Below are 4,920 nucleotides of genomic sequence, written 5' to 3'. Positions count from 1 at the left end.
ATCCCAAGTGCAGCAAACAGTTACCTGGAGCAGAGAGGTCAATGTGTTGACGTGTTTCCTGTTTGGAACCTAGGTCTGAAATACTATTGAGTTGAGCTACCTACCTCTATAGAGAGCAGTGATCCATGTCTCTAAAATGCTGTTCTCAAGAGACCTCAGAATTCCTAGAAATTTTTTGTTGTTGTTTTGAGACAGAGACTCACTCTGTCAACCAGAGTGGTGCAATCTCGGCTCACTGCAATCTCCAACTCCCGAGTTCAAGCGATTCTCCTGCCTCAGGCTCCTGAGTAGTTGAGGTTACAGGCATGTGCCACCAGACCCGGCTAATTTTTATATTTTTAGTAGAGACAGGGTTTCACCACGTTGGTCAAGCTGGTCTCAAACTCCTGACCTCAGGTGATCCGCCCCACTTGGCCTCTTAAAGTGCTGTGATTACAGGTGTGAGCCACCGAGCCCGGCCAGGATTCCTAGGAAATTACACTTAGAACAAAGTTTGCAGGGACACTTTGTTGATTTAGTGCCAAGCAGATGATTTTACAATCACTTCTCTGAGCATCTGAGAGATAGGAAGCATTTATTTTATTTTATTTTATATATTTAATTTTTTACGTGGATCATAGGAAACAAGATAGGAAGTATTTTAACATCTATATGTGTATTTCTCTATTCCTAAAATAAAGATAGCAGAAAGAGTCACTGTTGTGGGGGATTTTAAGTTGTTGAGGTGATTTTTCTAAAATATTATGGAAGGAGATCTATTCCGAAAGAAAGAACTTCAGTTCCCGCAGCCTTCTTGCTTTTAATAAGAAGCCTCTGGGAGGGAGCATTGCCCAGCGTAGCTGCTGAGCACCTGACCTTCGGAGTTGGACAGAACTTTGCTGACTCCCGGCTCTTAGCACCTGTGTAACCTGGCTTCTCTAAGCGTTGGTTTCTTCCCCAACCTCATTCTTACTGGTCGATGGGCTAGGCAAGGGAACACAGCAAGTAAGTTGGACAGAAGACAAATGAATGAGAGTTTGTCCAAAAAAAACCTCAAGAAAGGTAGATTAGGGATTAAAAATCAGAGCAAAATTCCGATGGTTTCTTATAGAACAAATTCAGGCTGATGTTTGCACAGGGGAGGCGTGGAGAGGAGAAATGTGGAAAGCTTGGGAGTCATGAGAGTTTGGAACAGCCCTTGTGAGGACAGGAGAGAAAGGGGCTTGAGGAAGATAAGACAAATCGGCTGGGGGCCAATGGCTGGAGGAGAGTATCAAGCGCCCTGCGTGGTGGACTGTTCCAGTAGGCTGATGGGGTGCAGGCGGTTCAGAGGAACCGGTGATGCAGTTATGCTGTGGCTGGGGTTTACAAAAGGCTAAGTGACTCACTAAAAGTTACACAGGGACACTTCCACAAACATCCTGGCCCCAAGTCCAGTGCTCTTTCTAATCTATCTAATCTATAACAGGATCCTTCCTTTTTTTTTTCTTTTTTTGAGACAGGGTCTTGCTCAGACGCCCATGCTGGACTGCAGTGGCATGAACATGGCTCACTGCTGCTTCAACCTCCCAGGCTCAAGCGATCTTCCTGCTATAACCTCCCTAGTAGTTGGGACTACAGGCACGCACCACCACACCAGGTTAAAATTATTATTTTATTTTTATTTTTATTTTTTAGTAGAGACGGGCTCACTGAAACTGCCTTTGCAAAAAAAATTTTTTTTTTTTTTTTTTGAGACAGGGTCTCACTCTGTTGCCCAGGCTGGAGTGCAATGGTGAGATCTCGGCTCACTGCAACCTCCACCTCCCGGGTTCAAGTAATTCGCCTGCCTCAGCCTCTTGAGTAGCTGGGATTACAGGCATGCACCACCACACCCAGCTAATTTTTGTATTTTTAGTAGAGACAGGGTTTTGGAATGTTGGCCAGGCTGGTCTCAAACCCCTGACCTCATGATCTGCCCACCTTGGCCTCCCAAAGTGATGGGATTACAGGCATGAGCCACAGCGCCTGGCCAAGATAAATTAAAAATTATAACCAAGAAAATTATAATGGTGAAAGAGATCTGACCTAACTGTCTACATCTTGCTTCTAAACTCCAAACTGTCCTTGTTCTGGGTGTAGGCTGAACTAACATTGGGAGCTTAGTTTATGGTTCAGTTCTGAAACAGACGACAACAGTCCTTTCCCAAATCAAACCCCCTTCCTGCCTGGAGACTAGACTGCCTTGGTAGGACTAACAAATTAGCCACAAGATTACAAATTGTGGTTTAGGAGTCATGCAGCTGGAGGCTGCAAGATTCTAAACCTCCCCAAATTGCTCTTCAGGATGACGTCACTATTGTAAACCCTAAGATGAGTGCTTCAGATATTTTGCAGACCCTGTACTTGATGGATTGATCAGCTGGCATTACCCAGATCGATAAACTGGCTCATCCGGTTTTGTGGCCCCCACCCAGGAATCGAGTCAGTGCAAAAGGACAGTTTAGACTCCTAAGATTTCATCTCCAACCTGACCAGTCAGCCCTTCACTCACTGGCCCTTTACCCACCAAATTATCCCTAAAAACTCCAGTCCCCAAATTCTTGGGGATATTGATTTGAGTAATAATAAAACTCTGGTCTCCTGTACCACTGGCTCTGTGTGAATTAAACTATTTTATTGCAATTCCCCCATCTTGACAAATTGGCTCAGTCGAATCACTATGCTGCCCAGGTTGGACTGGAACTCCTGGACTGAAGCAATCCTCCTGCCTCAGCCTCCCAACCTGGGGGGATTACAGGCGTGAGCACTGCACTCAGCCAAGTCTGTCCTTAATCAGGGTTTTTTGGGTCTCATTCTCCTAAGCTGTAAAAGCCACTGGACCAGGTGATATTTTCAACCCCTTTAGGCTGCTGTAACTGTAATTTCAGCTCCTGGATCTGCTTCCAATTAGTTACATTCCCCATCACTTTGAACAAGTCATCCCAACTCCCTGGCTTGTTACTGTGACTTGATTATGGCCCAGAAGCCCGAGTTCTAAAGTGCTGATTCTGATGAGTGCCCATTTACCAGGCATTCTGATCCCATCATAGCATCTACTACAGCCTGGGAGTCTCTTCAGGTGTGCATTCTTGTTAAGCACTAACGCCAATCAAATCACTTAAATAACATAGGTAATAATCCAACAGCACAGCTGGGTGAGATGTCTTACACCTGTAATCCCCGCACTTTGGGAGGCCGAGGCAGGTGGATTACCTGAGGCCAGGAGTTCAAGACCAGCCTGGTCAATGTGGTGGAACCCTGTCTCTTCTAAAAAATACAAAATTAGCTGGCCATAGTGGTGCATGCCTGTAATTCCAGCTACTCAGGAGGCTGAGGCAAGAGAATCGCTTGAACCCAGGAGGCAGAGGTTGCAGTGAGCTGAGGCCATGCCATTGCACTCCAGCCCGGGCAACAAGAGTTAAACTCTGTCTCAGAAAAAGAAAGAAAAAAAGAAAAAGAATCCAACAGCACATCCAAACAAAGTGGAAGTTGTAAAAGAAAATTACACCATGTGGAAGATGTGTGTGTGTGTGTGTGTGTGTGTGTTTTAGAGATGAGGTCTCTCTGTCACCTAGGCGGAAGTGCAATGGTGCCATCATAGCTCACTGTGGCCTCCAATTCCTGGCCTCAAGCAATCCTCCTGCCTTGGCCTCCCAAGTAGCTGAGACAAGAGACCTGTGTCACCACACGCTGGTTTTTTTTTGTTGTTGTTGTTGTTGTTTGTTTATTTTGCTCTGTCACCCAGGTTGGAGTGTAGTGGGGCGATCTCGGCTCACTGCAACCTCCACCTCCTAGGTTCAAGCGATTCTCCTGCCTCAGCCTCCTGAGTAGCTGGGATTACAGGCACACGCCACCACGATGGGCTAATTTTTGTAATTTTAGTAGAGATTGGGTTTCACCATGTTGGCCAGGCTGGTCTTGAACTCTTGACCTCAGGTGATCCGCCCACCTCGGCCTCCCACAGTGCTGGGATTGCAGGTGTGAGCCACCATGCCCGGCTCACACCCTTTTTAAGGAAGGAAATAGGGTTGAAAATGAAAATCTATACACGAAGGCTGAACCAAGGCAACGGGAAGGTGTTGGCTGAATGTTAAGTTGAGTGGCTGTCTAAAGTAGATCAAAACCCTTCTGACCCTTTGTCTTAGAGCATTAAAGAAAATTACTCTGGGCAAACAACAGCTTCTTTGAATACTTTCACTTGTTTAACAAAACGCCAGAGAATCACAGGTATAACCTATAGTTCGTTAGGGACCACAAGATCAGTGCACCTGCAGAAATGGCATCAGATGGATTTCCTCGGGAGAGGGGGATTGGGAAATAGCTTTTTTTTGAGTCTTGCTCTGTCGCCCAGGCTGGAGTGCAGTGGCACAACCTCTCGGGTTCAAGCGATTCTCCTGCCTTAGCTTCCGAGTAGTTGGGATTACAGGTACGCCACCACGCCTGGCTAGTTTTTGTATTTTTAGTAGAGATGGGGTTTCGCCATGTAGGCCAGGCTGGTCTGGAACTCCTGACCTTAAGTGATCTGCCCGCCTCGGCCTCCCAAAGTGCTGGGATTGCAGGTGTGAGTCATCGCGCCCGGCGAATTCCTGTATTTTCATACTCAATTGGATTTTGTATTAGGGCCTTGAATCCCGAGTATAATTTTGTACTCAAATATAATTTATAAATAAGGTCTTAGCCGCCCAACAAGGTCAAACTAACTAAAAAATTAGTCCTCTCAAGCACTGACATTCCCAGCCGCAGCCCTGCGGGCTAACTAGGGTCCGGTCTCACGGAGGGTCTCGGGGAGCCCGGAGGCGGGACCGTTCCCGGAACCGCAGGCCCTGCCCTCCGGCTTCACTCCGGCCAGCGGCAGCGCCACGCCGGCCGGCGGGCTGGGCTGGGCGCGCAGCGGCCCCGCGCCCACTTCCGCTTCCCGTG

The sequence above is a fragment of the Saimiri boliviensis genome, chromosome 16 (assembly GCF_048565385.1).
Source record: "Saimiri boliviensis isolate mSaiBol1 chromosome 16, mSaiBol1.pri, whole genome shotgun sequence".
In the NCBI taxonomy this organism is placed as follows: Eukaryota; Metazoa; Chordata; class Mammalia; order Primates; family Cebidae; genus Saimiri; species Saimiri boliviensis.
The sequence above is the reverse complement of the archived record's forward strand: the minus strand, read 5'-3'. Positions refer to the sequence as shown.